Source organism: Octopus sinensis, linkage group LG12 (assembly GCF_006345805.1).
Source record: "Octopus sinensis linkage group LG12, ASM634580v1, whole genome shotgun sequence".
In the NCBI taxonomy this organism is placed as follows: Eukaryota; Metazoa; Mollusca; class Cephalopoda; order Octopoda; family Octopodidae; genus Octopus; species Octopus sinensis.
In genome coordinates this window covers 22,126,541-22,152,452 of record NC_043008.1, presented here as the reverse complement: position 1 = coordinate 22,152,452, position 25,912 = coordinate 22,126,541, and the positions used below count along the sequence as shown (strand labels likewise).

General features: G+C 35.3%; 1 protein-coding gene across 2 annotated transcripts in view; it reads right to left on the bottom strand.

Moving 5' to 3' along the window:
- The window catches only part of LOC115217999, a 520,272-nt gene that overhangs the window by 274,579 nt on the left and 219,781 nt on the right, over positions 1-25,912 (bottom strand). For both annotated transcript variants that reach the window (XM_029787743.2, XM_029787744.2), the window contains exon 3: positions 6,212-6,271. The gene's annotated coding sequence lies outside the window, so the exon portion shown is untranslated. The remainder of the gene's footprint in view (positions 1-6,211; positions 6,272-25,912) is intronic.

The following is a 25,912-nucleotide window of genomic DNA, read 5'->3' as shown; positions in this document are numbered from 1 at the left end:
AGCATGGGAACCAGTCAGGTGGCACAGGCATCGACCATGCTCAAATGGTGCTTTTTATGTGCCACCAACATGGGAGCCAGTCAGGTGGCACTGGCATTGACCATGCTCGAATGATGCTTTTTATGTGCCACCGGCATGGGAGCCAGTCAGGTGGCACTGGCATTGATCACCTCAAATGATGATCTAGGGTTGATAAAATAAATACCAGTTGCATACTGGGCTTGATGTCATTGACTCAGCCCTTTCCCCAAAATTGCTGGCCTTGTGCCAAAACTTGAAACCATTATTATAAAGAATTGTATAAAAAATTATTGAAATATTTCGTGTTTTGTAAGAACATAACAAATTTGTTGCTCGCAAACTTTAAAAACAAAATCTTATCTGAAACCCCAAGGGTCATGTGGACCCAGATTGAGAAGCATTGTATTAAAAGGTTAAAGTACTAAATAAACGAGAACCACTGGTATCTTAGTAGAATTATTTTTGGTCATTTCCTAGACAGTGTAAAACTAATTCTCTCCTAACAGATGTCATATTATTTTCACTTTATTACATACAAGAGAACAGGACAACAGCGACCAGGTTATAAATCTATGACAACAGATAGATTTGAATATTTAATAAGATATTTTATTGAAAAATATAAATAAGAAAAAGCAGAGGTTATATCCAATTTGCATCACATTTTCTCATTTGGTTACATGATTGGGGGAAAATGGTTTGATAGAATATTAACCAAAAACATAAAAAAAACCCCCAAAAGGTATAATATTATTTACTACCAATGAGATTAGTATTAGAATAATTTTGTATGACTAACTGTAACGGCTACCAGTGTTTCTAAGAGATTGTTATTGTTATTTATAAGTGTAAACATTTATATTATGTTATGAGTTTCATTTAATAATAATGAACAACACTTTTAGTGATTTTGAGCATTGGACTGAGGCCATGCTGGGGCACTGTTATGAGGGGTCTTTAAGGAACCAAATTGACTACAGAAATTATTTTAAGTTTGGTGCTTATATAATTGGTCTTTTTTTAATATTTATTTAGTCTTTTCTTTCTTTTCTTTTCTTTTTTTAGTGAACAGCTAATAATAGGATAATAAACAGAGTAATGCTGGTCGTCATATAGTGCTAATATAACAAGTTATAAAGTGGAAGAAAGAGAGAAAGATAGATAGATAGATAGATAGATAGAGAGAGAGAGAGAGAGAGAGAGAGAGAGAGAGAGAGAGAGAATCACAAATATAAAGACATATGCAAGCCTTGTGAGTGAATTTGGTTGAAGGAAATTAAAAGAAGCCCATTATATATATATGTATAGATATAGGTGTGGCTGTGTGGTAAGAGGCTTGCTTTCCAACCACATAGTTCTGGGTTCAGTCCTACTGCTTGGCACCTTGGGCAAGTGTCTTCTATTACAACTTCAGGGTGACCAAAGCCTTGTGATATATATATATATAGGTGCAGAAGTGGCTGTGTGGTAAGTAGCTTACTTACCAACCACATGGTTCCGGGTTCAGTCCCACTGTGTGGCACCTTGGGCAAGTGTCTTCTACTATAGCCTCGAGCTGACCAAAACTTTGTGAGTGGATATATGTGTGTGTGTGTGTGTATGTGTGTGTGTGTGTGTGTGTGTGTGTGTGTGTGTGTTTGTCCCCCCCCCAACATCGCTTGACAATCGATGCTAGTGTGTTTATGTACCCGTAACTTAGCAGTTCAGCAAAAGAGACCAATAGAATAAGTACTAGGCTAACAAAGAATAAGTCCTGGGATCGATTTGTTCGACTAAAGGTGGTGCTCCAGTATGGCCGCAGTCAAAAGAATAAAAGAATAAAAGAATATGTATATATATATATATATATATATATATATATATATATATATATATATATATAGAGAGAGAGAGAGAGAGAGAGAGGTCCAAAATAATATATTCTTCAAATAGAATAGAAGGAATATTTATAAAAACATAGCTCAGAAACACTATCTCCCTGAAACACAAAGGTTAAATTTTCTGAATAGAAGTCAAATATCTAGAACCATTAACTCATTGTGAGAAATTTGCCAACCATCTAACCATCACATCTACCTACATTCTTTGGTAAACATTAGAGCACAAGATAAACAAATATCTTTACTAACAACACCATAACCTGAAGTTGACACAACTAAATCAACACAACTAATCAGAGTTTTATATGCTTGAGTGATAAGCTCCACCTTTCCAAAACAAACAGGTTAATGTCAACAGGTAAAGAAATCTGTTGACCAACTAACCTCTCACCTACATACATTCTTTTGTGAATCCTTAAAAACCCTATATCCTAAAAGCTGATGCCCCAAAATAAAAACAAAAAACATCTAATTAGAGAGGTTTAAATGCTGAACTGATCACTGAACCAAAACCTCTACATTCCTAAAACAAGAGATCAAATCTCTCATTAGTGTCAAAGTAAAACCAAGAACAAATAAACCATGTGACACATCTGCTAATCAACTGATATTCTTACATGTGTATATTCTTTTGTAAACATGTAAAATACAACTGCAAGCCTGAAGCTGAATAGACACACCTGTTTACAAAATCCTACATGCATGAGTGAATTCGGAACAATGAAACAACTCCAAATTTAATCAATAAAAATCTTCCATCATAACTTACTTTACAACCTAAATATCATGCAACAGAGCTCCACCGACCACAAAATATTTTAACTTAACAGAGACTATATACAATGTATGCATGTGTATGCATGTATGTATGTATGTATGTATGTATGTATGTATGTATGTATGTATGTATGTATGTATGTATGTATGTATGTATGTATGTATGTATGTATTTCTAAGTACATATGAGAAGTTGCTGAAAAGCTCCTGGCTTTGGGTAAAAGAAAATACGAGAGGATCAGTCAATTATGATTTTATTCAAAATATTCACTCCTCAGATTCCCTCACTTATTACAGTGGTCCCTTCAGTTTTACTAGGCCCTGCAAAAGAACTCAGAAGGTTGGGCCTCCAATAAGGCCTTTCATGATACCTCCTATATATATCTATATATATGATACACTCTTGGAGTGGTTGGCATTAGGAAGGGCATCCAGCTGTAGAAACTCTGCCAGATCAAGATTGGAGCCTGGTGCCCTCAGCCAAAATCGTCCAACCCATTCTAGCATGGAAAGCGGACGTTAAACGATGATGATGATGATATATATTTGTGTACATATGTATCTACAATACATCCTTCTAACTCCACCTCCTTGTATTTGTGCTGGCTCACTACATTCCTTGTCTTCCATTCCCCACTCTCCCTTCACAGCTTCATGAACCCACCCACCTGCCCTCCCATCCTATCCAATCCTTGGTTCCATCTCACTTAGCTCCCTTTAATTTGAGTGTACCCCTCTACTGATAGCCACCTATTTCTGTCCCTTTACTCATACTCAAACCTCTCACCACCTTCCACAAAACCACCTCCATCGATGCTACACCACTCTCAGCTGAGGGGGTCACTCCTTGCAAGTTACTTGGTGACCTCACTGGGGCTGGTGCCACAGAAAAAGCACCCAGATACACCCTGCAGATCGGTCAGCATTACAGCATTTAGCCGTAGCAGATGGTTGAGTTTAGGGCTGTCTTCTGATTTGCCAGCTCCTGTCAAACAATCCAACCCATACCAACATGGAAAATGAGCATTAAATGATGCTGCCGTGGCTGCTGCTGCTGCTGATGATGATGAGGAGGAAGATGATAATGCTGATGATGATGTTGATGATAAACATGCATATATGTATATATGTATACACACGCCCACACACAAACACACCTATATTTAATACGTGCACTTGTTCTTTGAAGAATCTTACCCATTCTTTAAATTAATAACAATTTCACTTGCTTTACACAAGGAATTTTAATATGTGTTAAGACTTGGCTTTAAAAATAAATGCACACATAAATATAAATATAAACATAAACAGAAAACAGAAAATGGAAATATAATAACTTATGTTTGCCAGTTTATTGATTTTCAAAGTTTACTCATTAAAGCGCATCTCATTTCAGTTTAGCAGTTGAATTTCCATCAACAGATTTTCTTTCGTCTTTCGGGTTGGAATCACACAATTTAATTAAAGAAATAGCTTCTATGTAAAGCACTTGACTTGTTTGTTGTTGGGCAAAATTTCCGCCAGTTATCAAAATTCATTATTATCTTTGGAGAAGGTAATTGGATTCATATGTAGCAAGTCTTAAATTTAATAAGTTGAGTGTTAGCTATAAATGAAGGTTCAGTAGGTAAGATGTACAATATGTGTCTATGCTGTTCTTGGCTCAATCCCACCTTGCAGCAGTTTTGTCAATTGCATTTTTTTTTTTTTGATTTTCTTTTTGTATTATGGCCAGGGCTTGTAAGTGAATTTTGGTAAACAGGAAACGGTGGAAGATTGTTGGAGGAACCATTCTTGTGTATGGGTGTTTGATTTACTCTCTGAAATGGTTTGTTATCCTTTGGCCTTGAGTTGCTTTTCACTGCTTCCTTTCTGTTGCAAAAATTCAGGACGAGTTTCCAGTTTAAATTTATAGGTGCAGGCATGGCAATACGGTTAAGAAGCTTGATTCTCAGCCACAGGGTTCCAGGTTCAGTCTCACTGCGTGGCACCTTGGGCATGTGTCTTCTGCCATAGCCTTGGACTGACAAAAACTTTGTCAATGGATTTGGAAGACAGAAACTGAAAGAAGCCTGTTTTGTGTGCGAGTGTGTGAAAAAGGAAGACATGAAGTTATCCAAAATTATGTTTATCCCACTGTAACATTTTCTGACACAAGCTACCATCAGTTTCCTCAAATTATGTATTTCTTATTTCAAATAATGTAATCCACTTAACAGTAAAAAGACACTTCACAGCAAAGTGCAAATCAATTGCACTAAAATTGAACAATTCCTGAGAGTTGCTATTTGCCTGGATGGACGAGTCCCTATTGATTTTGATCATGAGGATTTAGTTATTCAATGAACTGAGTTATCTGCTCTTTGAATTAGATTGAAAGGAGCTGAGAATTTCACAAACACATGTTCCCTTAACATAATTTCCAATTAACATAACTTGACACAGTGAACGACAAGGCCTTGCTATTGAATTATGGGCAAAATTCACCAGACAGGCTTCAATACAATTTCCATTTACCCAGTTTCTCTTGGAAGGTACAGGTTGATTTGAGACTACTGAAAACAGCATTTTGCTCAAGATGTCATGTAGTGGTACAAGACCAGAAAGGGTGGCGAGCTGGCAGAAACGTTAGCACGCCAGGCAAGATGCTTGGCGATATTTCGTCTGCCGTTACGTTCTGAGTTCAAAATCCGCCGAGGTCGACTTTACCTTTCATCCTTTCGGGGTTGATAAATTAAGTGCCAGTTACAAACTGGGGTCGATATAATCGACTTAATCCATTTGTCTGTCCTTGTTTGTCCCCTCTGTGTTTAGCCCCTTGTGGGTAGTAAAGAAATAGGTACAGGACCAGAAATCTCAGGGTTGGAAAGGAAACTGTTTTTGTTGATATTTTGCAAACATTTTGCTGTAATGTCAACTTACAACCTGCATTTTAACTCTTCTTTTGAGTGAAACTTACAAAGAAAAATTTGGACTCTTCCAGATGGATTTTTCTCCTGGTGGGCAGCATCAAATCTTTATTTACAATGATGCTTGTCCCTCTCTGGCACCATGAGTTTTAGAATTCATCCTTACTACTACAGTTTGTCTCTAATTTTATCTTTTATACAAATCTGCTCCCTAGAATCCCTGTTTCATCTCTATGTTCTGAGTTCAAATTCTGCTGTTGTCGACTTTACCTTTCATCCTTGGAGTGATGATAAAATAAGTACCAGTTGACCACTGAGATCAATGGAATCAACTTACCCACCAAAAAGTTACTGGCTTTGTGCCAAAATGTGAAACCAGTATGACAAAATATGCTTCTTCGTATTAAAATTTACATTTTCTATCATAATTCTACATTAGGAGCTTTGGGTAAGTTATATTCCAGACTCCAGGGTAATAGTGACAAAATTGGCTATTTTAAAGATATTTTTGCAAAATACTTGATTATTTTCAAATTAATTGAACCCAATAGTCAGAAAATTTCTACTGAATATGGTCATGGCATGGTTAATTTAGAAATATTCTTAGAATTCCAGTATACTTACCAAATCTTAGCACGTGTCGAGAAGCTTGTTTTCCTTTTTTTTTTTAATATTCAAGAATAACTGGAATAAAAAAAGAAAAAAAGAAAAGTATATTATTAGATTTTGTAAAGTAATATATGCAAGAACTGAAAAAAAAGACGAATATGCAATCAAGGAATTTTTTAGCTGTAGGGTTTTTTCTGTTAGGAAAACAACTATATTACATATTGTAATAATTAATTGTATATCGCTTTTAGTTACAGGCTTCCAGTAGACCAATCACTAGTGTACTGAATTTCTGTTAGTGCATATGACAAGGAGGTGTTTTTAACTCAGTGCAGAACAAATATCACAAAGGTCACTCTCTTTTACTCTTACTCTTTTACTTGTTTCAGTCATTTGACTGCGGCCATGCTGGAGCACCGCCTTTAATCAAGCAACTCGACCCCGGGACTTATTCTTTTGTAAGCCCAGTACTTATTTTATCGGTCTCTTTTGCCGAACCACTAAGTAACAGGGACATAAACACACCAGCATCGGTTGTCAAGCAATGCTAGGGGGACAAACACAGACACGCAAACACACACATACATGTATATATATACATATATATACGACAGGCTTCTTTCAGTTTCCGTCTACCAAATCCACTCACAAGGCTTTGTATTATGGCCAGGGCTTGTAAGTGAATTTTGGTAAACAGGAAACTGTGGAAGATTTATTGGAGGAACCATTCTTGTGCATGGCTGGTTGATTTAATCTGTGAAATGGTTTGTTATCCTTTGGCCTTGAGTTGCTTTTCACTGCATCCTTTCTGTTGCAAAAATTCAGGACGAATTTCCAGTTTAAATTTAAAGGTGATTCTCAGCCACAGGGTTCCAGGTTCAGTTTCACTACATGGCACCTTGGGCATGTGTCTTTTGCCAAAAGTCTTGGCTATAGTAGAAGACACTTGCCCAAGGTGCCACGCAGTGGGACTGAACCCGGAACCATATGGTTGGTTAGCAAGCTACTTACCACACAGCCACTCCTGCGTCTATGTGGTTTGAAAATGATGTTTGAAAATAATGTTTCTTTTGTTTTAGTGGTGATGGGTTTCTTGCCATTATATGTGTAAGTGAAGATGGAGTACTCCTTTGCATATTCTGCTCCAGCTGAGCCAACATCTGATCAAAAGCTGCCTGGTTGTAAACCATTCTGATTTGCTTTTGAGAATAGTGTATCTAGGAGTACTTTATTTGATATCTTCTGTCTTTCCCTAAGATGGCAGACTGTGATGATTTGAGATTTGGCTACTACTTCTAGCAGGTTAACTAACATAAAGAATATACCTCACTGGCTACTGTTATTGCTGTTTAACCCTAGGATGTCTCCAAATATTTATAACGAAAGGCATTCCAACCATAACCATTTCATCTTTTCCCTATGTGCTAGGAACCCAAGACCACATTAGCCATCATGTCCCAGCATGTGTGAGTTGAGAAAGGTTTTGACAGCTATTTCTAGTTGGCTGAATGACTATGTAGAGGCTCCCTACACATTTCAAAGGTAATAAGTCTAAGCATTGAGACTACTAATTGCAATCTAGGAATACAATATGCTGCTCATATAATTAAATAATTTACCAACAAACTGAACTTAATTAATCCTTTCATAATGAATTAAGGCAGCGAGCTAAGAGAATCGTTAGCATACTTGGCAAACTGCTTATTGGAACCTGTTTTTGTTTTTCATTTGCTTTTACATTCTGAGTTCAAATTCCATTATTGTTGACTTTATCTTTCATCCTTTTGGGGTTGATGAAATAAGTACCAGTCAAACACTGGGGGTCAATGGAATTGGCAGCCCCTCCCACCTAAATTTCAGGCCTTCTATTTATAGCAGAAAGGATAATTAATTAATACTTTCATAACTTAATGCCACATTCTTATGATTTTCAGAAGTCTGTTACTGGAGAGAATTGGTAACAGAACCTAACAAAATTAACTCTAATTAATCAATGATATTTTCTTCTCCCAAGACAGCTTGTCTCTCTCTTCAACCCTGGCTGAGTCAATAAGGCTACGGGATGAAATGCTGTGTGGTAATTATCCTGTCTTTTTGCGTTGTGGGTTCAAACCCAGCAAAGTCAAATTCATCTCACATCCTTCTCAGATTGAAAAATTCTTAGATTGAGACTAATGCAGCAGAGTAGATCAATCATTATATCATAAGGTGATAAGCTTTGCAATATTTCTTCCAGTTCTTAGAGCTTTGGGTTAAAATCCTGCTCTGGCTTCTTTTGTACTCAGTATTTAGTAAAAGAGTTACCAATAGATTCTTTTGCATCAAATAATTGTGATAAAATATTAAAACAAAAATATATATTTTTCAATGTGTTAATACTGATAGAACAGCATAGGATAAAATACTTACAGAGCAGAAAAATCTGTCAGCAACCAACCATGAGACTTGAACTCACATCCCTTCAATTGAATCACATGGCTGGTTGCTGACAGATTTTTCTACTCTGTAAGAATTTTATCCTATACGAGCAAAACGCCCCCCCCCCGTCCAATGGACGGTGCTGAGTTGTCAAACATTTAAACCAAATTTTCTCAAAACAACTTGGCTGACTATCCCATAGGCCTCCTCTTTGAGAAACACTGATTTAACCTAAATTTGAGACACCAGCAAAAGAAGAAATAATGATAGATTTTTTTCTATTCCAAAGAAAAACGATTTTATTCACACAAATATGCAACCGAAGAGTTTGAAGTACCAGTAAGTACATCGCAACAGCTGATGTACTTGCACGTACAAATGCACGTTCCCACGGCTTTATCAATTTCATTCTCACCTGGAATCGATTTTTGTAATTTTTTCAAGACTTATACATGCCCTGATACTGTCGGTATCTACATATCAAATTTGAGCGCAATCGGATGGAGGATGCTCGAGATCCTAGAAGACACACACACAAACAGACAGAACGGATTTTATATAATAGATATGCTGTTCTATCAGTACTTACACATTGCAAAATATATCTTTCTACTTGTACTACAATACATTTCATCGCTTCAAAAACAAACTTATATTTGTTTACATATGATGTTATTAAAAATGAAGTTGTTTTTTCCAACCACTGGTAGGGCATTCATTTTTGGGGGAAAGTCAGAGTGAGGCCTGAGAGGGAGTAATAGGTTGAGGAACACAATTTTAAAGGGTCAAAGACATTATGTTTTCTTCTTAGACATTTCTCACCATAAATATTTGCTGTTTGGAAAACCTGAAGCAAAGAATAATGGCTAATTGCGAAGGCTTTCAGTATTATATAATAGTTAAAAATAACAGTAATTGTAGCACTATGGTGTTACCAAAGATCGAGTCTTTGGATTCATTTATTGTACATTATTGGCAATTATATCCATTAATTCTTCACCATACCTTCTTTTAGAATGCATTCCATTTCCAAAGAATGTATTCAATTTTTTTGGTGCTTTTTAAATTACCTTTTTATTTGTTATGATATTACCAATAAGACACTTGCAAAGTGATAGCTATCAACCATCTCAAATATATAACAACTATTTTCATGCTGTATTTGTGTTATTATCTGAATGTAAGAATCAATGTTTGGACAATATCGTAACATCTCTATTGTCAATGGGTGGCAGGAAATGCAAAAACAAAAATAAAAACAAAGACTAGCTGTTAAGCTTCCATTATCTCCATTATTGCAGAGACTAACTATATCTCGTCAACAGGTGTTCTTAATGTACTTGGCAGAAAACAATTTTTAGTTTCCCCATTTCTTAGTATGGAGACGTGTTGATCATGCTGATAAATACATACATGCATATGTATATGTGTGTGTGTGTACATATATATATATATATATATATTGAAATGTGTTCTCAATTAAGACGTCTAATCTCAGACAATCTTTCCAGTACTTTCCACCCTTTCTTCCTCATCTTGCAGCCTACCCACCTCACCATTCATATCTTAGTTAATGGTTGTCTCTGTCATTGTCTTGGTGTACTGTCACATTCTGGAGTAACCTGTTGATATTTTGTTGGCAAGAAAAAAAAATTTTTTTTGTTATTTCTCGAGCCATGCCTGGCTCATCAGGGCCAGTTTCCTTGGCATATAGGTTCCCCACCAGAATGGGATGCCAGTCCGTCGCAGGTGATCTGCAAGAGGAAAGAGTGAGAGAAAGTTGTGGCGAAAAAGTCAGCAGAAGTTCGCAATTACCTTCTGCCGGAGCCGCAGGGAGCTTTGATATTTCACTCATAAACACACACATCACCCGGTCTGAGATTCGAACCCGTGATCCCTTGACCATGAGTCCGCTGCTCTAACCACAAGGCCAGGTGCCTCCACAAGAAAAATATTGAGGATATGTAACTGTATAAACTTCTCTCATCACTCATACTCTATGTGTATGTGTGGTGTGTGCGCGCGCGCGTGTGTGTGTGTGTGTGTGTGTGTTCCATCCCAGACCCTGCAAAAAAAAAAGGGAAACATAATTCATATACTTGAAACAGGGTGGTCCCTGCTGTATGCACCCAAGGACCAGGTGCATGTGTTATATTGTGTGTTGAATTACGAGGTGGTATCAAAACGTTTCTGGACTAGTTACATTTTATATTAAAAAAATAACTTATTTACCTAAGTTTTAACACCACCTCCTCCAAAATAGTCACTGATTCCAGCATTCCTGCCACTTTGGGAATCTGGCCTGGAAGTTTTTTTCTGTAAGCAATTTGAGAACCTTCTGAAATTCACTCTGGATCTTGACGATGGTATTTAAATGGCAACCTTTGAGCTGCATTTTCATTTCAGGAAAAAGATGAAAGTCCACAGATGCTAAATCTGGTGAATAGGACAAGACACTTTATTTTATGTTGCTCCAAGAAACTCAGCTGGCAAGAACTCAAGGGGCCAGCCTTACCACATTCTGTGCCATGTAGAATCTTCTTGAGAACTACATAACGGGCATGTGTGACTGTGGAGTACTCAGCCACTTGTATGTTAATTTCACAAGCAGGCTATTCCACTGACCACTGGAACATTCATTGCCATAACCGATGGAGAGCCAGTGTAGATTATTTGGTAATCCTCACCAAAAATGCCTGTAGTTTTCAGACAAAGAAAGTGACAAGCTAGAATGTTCTTTGCAAATATGATCTGCTGCCAAAGCATCTAACGTATACAAAATCTTCAGTTATGATCAAAATTTAACTTGCGTCTTTCTTGTTATTTAAATCCAGCAAAACAAAAATTCTCTCTTTGTAACAAACCAGTTCCTTCTTTATAGAAAGAATTCAAAAAGCGAAACGCACTCACACTTATACATATATTTTGGTTAGAAATTTGCAAAACATACACATGTAGACACGTAGACACGCATATTTGTACTTACACACAGACTTGCAAAAATACATGCATGTACACATACATATATATATATATATATATATATATATTACACACACATATATATATGTATATTATATTACACACATATATGTATGTATATTATATTACACACATATATATATGTATATTTTATATTAGAATATAAATTTATTCCTGATAGTAATTGGAATATTTAGCTTGTCAAATGCATATCTTTTCTTCAGGGATTATAGCCATAGCCCTTCAAACCATTTCAAAGGCAGGATTAGAATTAATTCATATCCTATAGGTGTATTAAGCAAGGCTTCACTTCTAAATTTATATATATAAGAGAAAATCTGTTTCACTTATGCACACACACACACAAGCATACACACACACATGCATCCACATATGCATGCACACGCACATACACATACATGCATACATACACACATATTTTATATATATATACATATATATATACACACATACATTTACTTGTAAATTTTTACCCATCTGTATATATTTACATGTAAATATGTATACATATATGTATATATATATGCATGCATATAAGTGTATCTGTCTATGTGAACACATACACACACACACACATATGATATATATATATATATATATATATGTGCACGTATGTGTGTGTGTGTGTGCATGTGTGTGTATATATATGTATATAATTTCGTTATTTGTCAATTGAAGCTACCATTGGTTTCATGTTAAGAAAGGCAGGAAAATATTCTAGTGCCAACAATTTTTCAAGCTGATTACATAGAGAAAGCTATTCACCTCCATTTTAGAAAACACAGCCTTCTTTAGTTCACAAATAAAGAAATTATATCCACCAGTGCAGTGTTCAGCACTCATTTTCCTTGTCTGACATTTATGTATATATATATATATATATATATATATATATGTTTAAATGTAGATACATACATATATACATATATATAGTTGGTATAAATATGTTTACACGTGAATAGGTAGTCCCCAAGTATTGCTCAGGTAGTTCAAACTCTTGAAATCTAACTTCTTATTCAGAGTATGTACTCCAGGAGCAGCTAAGTTGGCTAGAAGAGAAAACTTGAGCAAATACCAATAAAGACAGATGGACAAACAATAACAGATTAGTAGATGTTTAGAATATATTTACATCATTTGTTACATACATTTGTTACATGATCTTTACAGCTGTTTCGATGCATCCTGTAAGTAGTGGATATTATTGTGCATATTATGCTGTTAAGTGAAAGCATTATAAAGCAATATTACACAAAACATATCTATCTATCTATCTGTCTGTCTCTCTGTCTATGTATGTATACATACATTTGTATATACAGATACACATGCACACACAAACGCATATATATATATATATATGAATGCATATATATATATATCATTGCTATTATGTAAAAGTGTCCTAACTCGAAAACATTGCTTTTTCACCAATCCAAAGCAAAACTGTTGTACTACACTTTGACCATTTTTGATAACTTGACATCTAAAGCAGTTGGATGTAAACAGTTTGATAAAAAAAACTGGCTATTGCTAGCAAAAATAAATATTGCAAACAAAAAAACGCATTTGGCCAAATTTGGACGTACAATAGTTTAACATAATAGCAACGATATATATATAGGAAATAGTGGCACAACAAAGTACCAATTTTTGCTGGAAATAACAGACAATATTTATATTCATATATATATATATATATATATATATATATATGTATGCATTTTTCTGTGTGAAGCCTTCTGAAAAGACTTTTCTCTTAACCAATTCTTGCTTTTAATTTATGTCATCTTTATTTCAATAATTCCTGGTCCGTTTAGTCTTTTCTTTCATCACTGAGATAATATTTTATAATAGAACAGAATAGAATAGAATGTGATAAAATAATATGAAATACGATATAATATAATGTAATATAATATCTATCCATCTATCTGTTTGTCTGTCTGTCTGTCTGTCTGTGTGCCTACCTACATACTTAGCTATCTATCTATCTATCTATCTTCCTTACTAAAAATGAACTAACTAGTATATATATATATAATATATATATATATATATATATATATATATATATAATATATATATAGGTGCAGGAGTGATTGGTGACTGTATTGTAAGACGTTTGCATCCCAACCACATGATTCTGGGTTCAGTCCCAATGCATGGCACCTTGCACAGTCTACTAACTGAAAGAAGTAAAAGATAGAAGAAAACATATAATATGTAATATATTTTTGTCTCATTTTGTCTCAAAGTCGTAAGACGCCCCTTGTCATTCTTGTTTTTAACCGTTACTGTTTCCAATTTTATCTTCGTCTCTTGTTTTCCTATTCGTCTCTGTTGTTGCGTTCACATTCTTTCCTTCTACCAAAGAAATCTAATGCCCATAGCTTAGCTTTTCCTTGGGGCTGGCCGATTTGGAGCAAATCTCAGAATTAAACAGCCGAAATTTGCCATGATGAATTGGTTTCTGACTGAAGAATGAAGGCTTCGAATGACTGTCTGTTTTCCGTTTCATCACTTTGTGTATTTCACGTTCTTTATATATAAAGTTTTATTATATAAATATATATATATATATATATATATATATATTATATATATATATATACATATACATACATATATATATATATATATATAGAAGTATGTCTATACATATATATATATATATATATGTATATATACACACACACACATACACACACAGAGGAGAGAGAAAGAGACTAGTGCACACAATTAGACAACAAATGCACTGCAGACAAGTCTAAAGAGACATCGAAGAAAACTAAAGAAAAGTTTTAAAATGTTCAAATTCCATACAATACATGAAGTCATGACTCTCAGACAAAAATAAAATTTATATAAAAGAAACTGAAAAGCATTTAAAATATCATGATTTAGATATAGACATGGTAAATTCAAAGATTGAGATACTATTATAAAAGAACTATAATGAAGAATGGAAACTCTCATAAAAACATTTATATATATGCATATCTATCTGTCCGTCTGTCTGTCTCTTTTTACATATATATATATTATATATATTATATATTATATATATTATATATATATATATATTATATATATATATATATATATGTATATATATATATTATATATATAATATATATATAATATATATATATTATATATATATATTATATTATATATATATACATATATATATATATATATATATATATATATATATATATAACAATTTATAAGTAAGGGCAAAAGAAAAAAATTCTAATATATATTATATATATATATATATATATTTATATATGATGACATACATATATACATGCATACATTTATACACTACACATCCATATATATGCACATATATACATACATACATACATATATACATATATTATACATATATATATATATATTATATATATAATATATATGCATATTCAATGGAATTCTTTCAGTTTCGATCTAGTACATCAACTCACAATATTTAGGTTTGCCTGGGGTTATAGTAGAAGACACTTTCCCAAAGTGCCATGTAGGGGGACTGAACCTGGAACCATGTGGTTGGGGAGCAAACTTCATATGGAACAGCCATGCCTATATATATTCTTTTATTTGTTTCAGTCATTTGACTGTGGCCATGCTGGAGTACTGCCTTTAGTCGAACAAATCGACCCCTGGACTTATTCTTTGTAAGCATAGTATTTATTCTATTGGTCTCTTTTGCTGAACCACTATGTTATGGGGACATAAACACACCAACATCGGTTGTCAAGTGATAATGGTGGACAAATACAGAGAAAAACATATACATTTATAAATATGTGCGGGTGGCACGTAAAAGCACCCACTACACTCACGGAGTGGTTGGCGTTAGGAAGGGCATCCAGCCGTAGAAACACTGCCAGATCAGACTGGGCCTGATGCAGCCTTCTGGCTTCACAGACCCCAGTTGAACTGTCTAACCCATGCTAGCATGGAAAGTGGACGCTAAATGATGATGATGATGATGATGAAATATACGATGGGTTTCTTTCAGTTTCCATCTACCAAATCCACTCACAAATGAGTGACATCTTCCACAATGTGTACATATAGGACTAAATATTAAAATTATCAAAATTGATACCTACAATTCTTATTACAAATCATATAATTTGTAATAAAAATTGAAGGTAGAAATTTTGATAATTTGGAATAAGAATTGTGGGTAATTATTTTGGTAATTTTAATATTTAGTCCTATATGTACCTATCAGTTGCTTGAGGGTGATTCTGTCTCAAACATATCTATCAATCTATCTATCTATATAACAGTGAGTAATTTATTTTAGTACCACTAAATTGAATTTCTCTTCCCTGTGGACTCAGAAATAACTTCCCTAATATTAATATTATATATATATATATAATATATATATATATACACATATATATAATATACATACATATATATACATATATATACATATATATGCATATATATATGTATGTGTGTATATGCATATATATATATATAAATATATATATATATACCACTTATATATGTATTTTCTCATTTGTATTATATTATATATATATATATAAATATATATATATATATTGTTGTATTTGGGGATGGTCATATTGCCAGTTTAGCCAATAAAAACACAGGCACTATATATACACAGGTGATAATTTGCTTCTGCTTTATTTTATTTTTTACATTAATCGTATTTCGGCCAGGGTTATTTTGTCCCGCTTCTGTGACAATAAAATAAAGCTGAAGCAAATTAACACCAAATATATATAGTGCCTGTGTTTTATTGGGTAAACTGGCAACATGACCATCCCCAAATACAACAATATCTGTTTCAACAGACAATTTCACTTCAAGAATCTTGCAAAACGAATATATATTTCGTTTTTGGATTTGGTTTGCAAGATTCTTTATATGAGTTCGTGTGTTGAAGCATATTCTGTTGTGTCTGGGGAGAGTCATTCTCTTTTAGTGCCTTATTATTTAACACACTCACTGCTAAAATTTCCACTTATTTCTTATTTTTATTTTCTAAAATTTTCGTTGCGTCTTGCATATATATATATATATATATATATATATATGAGCAAAATGCCCGCCGTCGAATAGACAGTACTGAGTTGTAAAACATTTAAACCAAATTTTCTCAAAACAACTTGTCCTATCGTCCCATAGGCCTCCCTTTTGAGAAACACTGATTTAACCACAATTTGAGACACCAGCAAAAGAAGAAATAAAGATAGACTTTTTTTTCTATTCCAAGAAAAACGATTTTACAAATGCACGTTCCCACGGCTTTATCAATCACATTCTCACCTGGAATCGATATTGGTAATTTTTTCAAGACTTGTACACGTCGGTATCTACATATCAAATTTGAGCGCAATCGGATGGAGGATGCCCGAGATCCTAGAAGACACACAGACAGACAGACAGAATGGATTTTATATAATAGATATATATATATCTATATCTATATCTATATATATATATATATATATATATATATATATATAAAAAAGGAAATGAAGAAAATGCTGACAAAATAATTTAAGTAATTTAAGTAATTTAATTAGGTGAAAGTTCTTTTTACTGGTTGCGCATTTGTTATGCTTATCAAAAGTTTTTTCCTCTTATCTGACTTTATGTTGGGTTTGCTGTCTCCATATAAGAGACAGCAAACCCAACATAAAGTCAGATAAGAGGAAAAACTTTTGATAAGCATAACAAATGCGCAACCAGTAAAAAGAACTTTCACCTAATTAAATTACTTAAATTATTTTGTCAGCATTTTCTTCATTTCCTTTTTTATATATCACAACTCGTGTTCCACATCTCCTTTTTTAAATATATATATATATATATATATATATATACTATCTTAAGGTGACCTGCTCTACGCACGGGTGAGGTTGTGGTTGTTACTTTCTGTTTCTTATCGCCACATTTTCCCTCTTTGTTTCTCTCTCCTTTCTCTCGCCCTTTCCCACTCTCTTACTCTTCATTTCTCTCGGACTTTCCCTCGCTTTCTCTTACTCTCTATCTTTCTCTATCTATCTCTCTCCCATTTATAAACAACAAAAGATCTTGAGTAGGTTGAGAAAGAATATATTTTTACGCTTTTTAAACCCTTCATCGTTATTCTCATTCACTCATTGTTACTTTCTCCTTTCCTTTCACTTTCTCTCTATAATGTTGTTTGATAGCGTCTACTATCTTTCCTCTGCCACCTTCACCAGCGCTGTCACTCGTCTCTCTCTCTCTCTCTCTACGTATGTCTGCATTCATAGAGAGAATTATCATCGCCACAACCACCACACAATCATGAGAATCTTTCTCTATATATATAGATAGAGAGAGAGCGGGAGAGAGAAAATAATAATGAGTGAATGAGAATAACGACGAAGGGTTTAAAAAGCATAAAAATATTGAATGCGGTGGAGGAAAGATAGTAGACGCTATCAAACGACTTTATAGAAAGATTGTGAAAGGAAGGGAGGAAAGAAGAGAGAGAGAGAGAGAGATGGAGGAAGACAGACACATAAAAGAATGGGAGGAGACTTGTTAAAGTATGCGGTTTTTGCCCTAGTAACCACACCTTTTAAGATAGGGATTTCTAACCTAGCCCACTCTCATCCTCACCTCATTTTACATGTCCCTGTAAATTTTGGAGTCAATCCGACCCCATCTAGTGCCTCTTAACCCGTTCCAATGCCAAAATGAGACAAACTTTTCGCATTTCAGAATTATAGATATTGATATATATATATATATCTATATATATATATGTATATAACATGTGGTAGTAAATGATGATGATGATGCTGATGATGAAGATGATGACAATGGTAATAATGTTATAGCATTCAGTACGTGTTTAGACTGGCTGTAAAACTTAATTCCCACGAGGACCTTTTTGGCAGCTTCTGATTAAAAACAAAAACTAAGAAACCGAAAGAGAATGATTGATTTCGTCATTACTGAACAAATTCCATCAGAATCTTCTTAATATCTTCTGTTTCCCAATATGTTGAATATAAACAATGGATGACTGTTTAGTGAACTGCAAAGATCTTTACGTTCACAACTTCAGACCAGTCCATGTGATTCTCCAGACACACTGTTAGAAAAGGCCGTCTTACTTGTGTAAATAATGAGTCTTAGGACCCTTGAGGGAGGAGCTTCACTTGGTTTCTATGGCATTTAAGTGACTAATATGACAACCCTCTACATCACTGAATGGGATTCTGGTCTGTCATGGAGATAACTTCCCAACCATATATAAGTGGTATCATCATCATCATCATTGTTTAACGTCCGTTTTCCATGCTAGCATGGGTTGGACGGTTCAACTGGGGTCTGGGGAGCCAGGAGGCTGCACCAGGCCCAGGCTGATCTGGCAGTGTTTCTACAGCTGGATGCCCTTCCTAATGCCAACCACTCTGTGAGTGTAGTGGGTGCTTTTTACATGCCGCCTGCACAGGTGCCAGGCGAGGCTGGCAAACGGCCACGATTGGATGGTGCTTTTTACGTACATCCGGCTAAGAGGCCAGTCGTGGTGGCGCTGGCAACGGCCACGTTCGGATGGTTCTATTATGTGCCACCAGAGAAATGTGGACCGGAGAAATGTGAAATGAAGTGGTTTGTTCAGAAACACAACACACTACCTAGTCTGGGAATTGAAACCATGACCTGGCAATCATCAACATAACACCCTAATCACTATGCCACATGTCTTCAGTGAAAAAGTCGCAATGAAGACAAATTTCACTGTGACATTGTGGCTTTCTATTTTGCTTATCTTTTAATTTTTACTTGTTTCACTCACTAGACTGTGGTTATTCTGGAGCATCACTTTGAAGAACTTTTAGTCAAATGAATCGATCACAGCACTTAGTTTTTAAGCCTGGTAGTAATTCTATCAGTCTCTCTTTGCTGAGCTTTTAAGATATGGAGACACAAACAAACCTACAGCAGTTGTCAAGTGATAGGGGGCAAACACAGACAAAGACACACATATAGATATATGTGTGTGTAAGTGTTATCATCATCATCATCGTTTAATGTCTGCTTTCCATGCTAGCATGGGTTGGACCATTTGACTGAGGTGTGGCGAACCAGACAGCAGCACCAGACTCCAATCTGATCTGGTAGAGTTTCTACGGCTGGATGCCCTTCCTAACACCAACCACTCCGAGAGTGTAGTGGGTGCTTTTATGTGCCACCGGCATGAGGGCCTGTCAAGCAGTACTGGCAACGGTCACGTTCAAATGGTGCTTTTTATGTGCCACCTGCACAGGAGCCAGTCCAGCGGCACTGGCAACAACGATATAAATATATATATATAATATATATATATATATATATATATATATAATATATATATATATATATAATTATATATATATATCCATATATCTATCTATCCTTCTATCTATCTATATATACACACACACACACAAGGTGCTTCTTTCAGTTTCCATCAATCAAATGCACTCACAAGATTTTGTTTGGCCCAAGGCTATAGTAGAAGACACTTGCTCAATGTTCCATACTGGTAGATAGAAACAGGAACCATTTGGTTGTGAAACAAACTTCTTTACTACAAACTTAAGCCTGTGCATATCCACATATGCAGGAACCTGTTTTTAAACACACATACGCTTAAAATTCTCTCTAAAACATACATTCGCATTTACTTCACATATAGTAATGTATGTATGTATGTATGTATGTATGTATGTATGTATGTATGTAATGTATGTAATGTATGTATGTATGTATGTATGTATGTAATGTATGTAATGTATGTATGTATGTACGTATGTATGTAATGTATGTATGTATGTATGTTTGTATGTATGTTTGTATGTATGTATGCATGTATGTAATGTATGTAATGTATGTATATATGTAATGTATGTAATGTATGTATGTATGTATGTATGTATGTATGTATATAATGTATGTATGTATGTAATGCATGTATGTATGTATGTATGTATGTATGTAGGTATGATTGTATGTAATGTATGTATGTATGTATGTATGTATGTATGTATGTATGTATGTATGTAATGTATGTATGTATGTATGTATGTATATGGGTATTTATATATGTGTATGTATGCTTGTGAAGACCTGTTGAACCAAGTGAAATCGTAGTCGTGGCCAATGCCAGTGCTGTCTGACTGGCACCTGTGCCAGCGGAATGTGCAATGCACCATTTGAGTGTGGCTGATACGAGTGCTGCCTGACTGGCACTTGTACCAGTGGCACATAAAGAGCACCATTCAAGCATGTCCGATGCCAGTGTCACTTGACTGGCATCCATGCTAGTGGCACTTAAAAACCACTCACTATACTCTCAGAGTGGTTGGCATTAGGAAGGGCATCCCGTTGTAGAAACTTTGCCAGATCAGATTGGACCTTGGTGCAGCTTGCTGGCTTGCCAGTCCTCAGTCAAACTGTCCACCCCATGTCATCATGGAAAGCCGATGTTAAGCAACAACGATGATGAGGATGATGTATGTATGGCTCTATGGATGTATGTGTGTATATATGGATAATCATAATTGCATGTATGTATGCATGCATGTATGTTTGTATACTCTCTCTTTTATTCTTTTACTTGTTTCAGTCATTTTGACTGCGGCTGCGGCCATGCTGGAGCACCACCTTTAATCGAGCAACTCGACCCTGGGACTTATTCTTTTGTAAGCCCAGTACTTATTCTATCGGTCTCTTTTGCCGAACAGCTAAGTAACGGGGAGATAAACACACCAGCATCGGTTGTCAAGCAATGCTAAGGGGACAAACACAGACACACAAAAATATACATACATACATATATATATAATATATATATATATAATATATATATATATATATATATATATAATATATATACGACGGGCTCTTTTCAGTTTCCGTCTACCAAATCCACTCACAAGGCTTTGGTCGGCCCAAGGCTATAGTGGAAGACACTTGCCCAAGGTGCCACACAGTGGGACTGAACCCGGAACCATGTGGTTGATAAACAAGCTACTTACCACACAGCCACTCCTGTGCCTGTATATATATACAGATCTAGGGAAGGGTTTCTGTTTTTCAGCCTTTCCCTGTTTATATATACAAATGGGCACACATAGATTCATACATTTTTATATATAACCATAAATAATATACAGTTACACACACACACATACACACACACACATACATACACACACATACACAGACAAACATCCCCCCTCATAGGCATGCTCACATACACACATATATACACCCTCTCCTTCTCTCCCCACACATGAACCTCCTCACACACACAAGCACACACACACACACACATATACAGACAAACATCCCTCATAGGCATGCTCACATACACACATATATACACCCTCTCCTTCTCTCCCCACACATGAACCTCCTCACACACACAAGCACACACACACACACACACACACACACACACACACACATATACAGACAAACATTCCTCATAGGCCCGCACACATACACACATATATACAACCTCTCTTTCTCTCCGCACACAGGAACTTTCTCACACACACACTCACACACATACACACATACACACACACACACATTAAGGTCACACCAATATTCTCTGACGTCTAGACTCATGTATCTTCCATAATTGAAATCAATTCAGCTTTAATATTCGTTGATTCTTTTAACCACGGGAGATGAAGTATTAGTTAGCTTCAGGTAATAAGCTTGCTAATGAACGCCAAATATGTACAGACATAAATGCATACAAATGTATTTATCTACACACACACACATGCGCACACATGCACACATACATACATACATACATACATACATACATACATACATACATGCATACATACATACATGCACATACATACATTCATACATATATTCATACATACATATATATACATATGTGCATACATATATATATATAATATATATATACATACATACACATATACATACACACATGCACATGTACATTCATACATACATACATGCATACATACATACACACATACATTCATAGACTCATACATATATACATACATATATTCATTCATATATACCTATATACATACATATGTGCATACCTACATACATACATACAAATATATATATATATATATATATATACACACACACATATATATACATACACACATACATTCAAACATACATACCTACATGTACATACATAAATGCATGCATGCATGCATGAAACATACATACATTTATTCATACATAGATTCATTCTTACATACATGAATACATACATACATACACACACACACACACACACACACACACACACACACATATATGACACAGTGATATTGACAGGCTCTGCCCAAGGAGAGATGAAAGAAATAGAGATATGAGATCAGTGCCAACAGCCTTTGCATATTTTAGAGTATCTCTCAGACAGCACCTGCTAAACTACAGTAGGCAAAATAAATATTTGAACCTTCTGCTGAAAAGCAAAGAGAACAACATCCTACTTGTTGGCAGTGAGATCGCCAGGAAGTACCCTCTTCCTAATGACCTCCCATACAACTTCAAAGCAGCTGGAGAAACACACCTGAAAAATTGTGAAATGTTCAGACTACCAAAAAATAATGCTGCCTGGATTTGTTTCAGGAAAACTTGTGACAATAATATTGACATGATGTGCAGTTTATCTGGGACACATAACCACTATGTTATGTCACACTTCAAGGGCTATGCATTTGTTAACCAAGAGCATACATGCATACATGCATGCATGTATACAATGCATACATATATAAATACACACATGCATACCTTCATACATACATATATACATACATACAAACATACATACATACATTACATACATACAAACATATGTACATTACATAGATTACACACATATATGCATGCATTCATACATAAATAAGTTACATAATTACTTAAATACATACATGCATACATATATACATACATACACTACGTATATACACATATGCATGCATACATACATACATATATACATTCAAGCATATATACATATGTACAAGTAAGCATACATATGTACATACATACACACATACATACGTACATGCAAGCATACATGCATACACACATGTAAGCATACAAATACACATACATACATACATTACAGACATACATACACGCAGATATACATACGTACATACACACATACATACATTACATACATACATACATATATGCAAGCATACATATATACATACATATGCAAGAATACATACATGCACACATGCATACATACATCAAATACATACATATATGCAGGCATACATACATACATACATACATACATACATACATACATACATACATTACATACATACATTTATGCAGGCATACATACCTACACACATACATACATCACATACATACATATATGCAGGTATACATACTCACACACATACATCACATACATAAATACATGCAGGCATACATACATACATACACACATAATACATACATTACATACATATATGCAGGCATGCATACATACACACACACATACATTACATACATACATACCTATATGCAGGCATACATATTTAGATGCATCTCTGCATATGTGAAGTGAATTAAGTAAGTTTCCTTTGCTGCAATTGGGAAGTATTACAGAAGAAAAATACCCTTGCATGTACCCTAACACACTCCCCACCACCACCACCACTCATCATCCATATCTCCCACACCCCCTCCTCTCTCATGCTTTTAGGCGTCATGCATTAGATGAAAGGCAGACATCAAAACAACTCTCGAAATATCTCTTGGTATACATACATACATACACACACTTGCATGCACATGTATGCATGCATGTATGCATACATGCATGTATGTAATGTACGTATGTCTGTATGCATGTTTGTATGCATCAAATATGCAAATAACCTATGCTTCACACTACTTCATAAATCACATGCAAAATTTGTGCATATGTGTACGTGTATGTGTATGTATGTGTATATGTGTGTGTATGTGTATATGTGTGTGTATGTGTGCGTGTATGTGTAAATATAATCCAAAGAATTACCTGAAAAACTCGAACACTCATTTCACATCACACTAACTATAAAAGAGGAAAAAAAAAAAAAATGCAGAACCTGGACTATTAATCAATTCCATAATATTTCCGAAGCAAGTCTATTAAGTTATGTAGTTTATCTAAGTTTCACCAAGTTTCCAGACTTTGCTATTAATAACTCACAGTTATTAGCTTTAAAAAAATAAATAACAAACTAATTGCTTTTCGCATTTCTTATATTGTTTCCATTTACAGTGACTGATTTCCTTGGAAAAGATTGATTACTATAACGAGATATCCTGGCACGACACAAATGAAAGCCCTACTTTCTCTCCGAAATAATAACCTCTCTGTTAGAGATGAGATGGTGAAAGCTGCTTGGCGTAGTGGTTAGGGTGTTGCAATCAAGATCGTAAAACTGTGGGTTTTTTTGTCAAGCGGTGATGTTTGTTATGTCTCTCGTTAGAAATACATCCTGTGGCTCAACAGTTTCGATGGCAAAAAATAGCTGGTGTTAAGGTGAGCATCTACCTGTAGGAATCTTGCTAAAGCAGTTATTGGAGCCTGGTTGCAGTCCTTTGGCTTGTCACAGCTCCTTTCTAACTGTCCAACCCATGCCAGCATGGAAATCATCATCATCATCACCACCACCACCACCACCACCACCACCACCACCACCACCACCACCATCATCATCATCTCATCATCATCATCATCATCATCATCACCATCATCATCATCATCATCATCATCACCACCACCACTACCACCACCACCACCACCACCTCCACCTCCACCACCACCACCACCATCAACACCACCACCATCATCATCATCATCATCATCATCATCATCATTCTCGTTATCGACGTCGTCATTGTCGTTGTTGTCGTTGTCATCAGCATCATCCTTTAACGTTCATTTTCCATGCTGGCATGGGTTGGACCATGGGTTTGACCAGAGCTGGCAAGCTTGGGAGCTGTGCCAAACTCCAGTCTAATATAGCATGACTTTCTATTACTGGACGCCCTTCCTAATGCCAACCACTTTACAGTGTGCTGAGCTCTTTTTATGTGGTGCTGGTGTGGGTGCTATTATGTGGTGCTGGCACAGGTGCCCTTAATATGGCACAGGCATGGGTACTTTTCATATGGTACTAGCACAGGGCTCTGGCAGACCAATCCACTTCAGCAGGGGGTGGGGCAGCA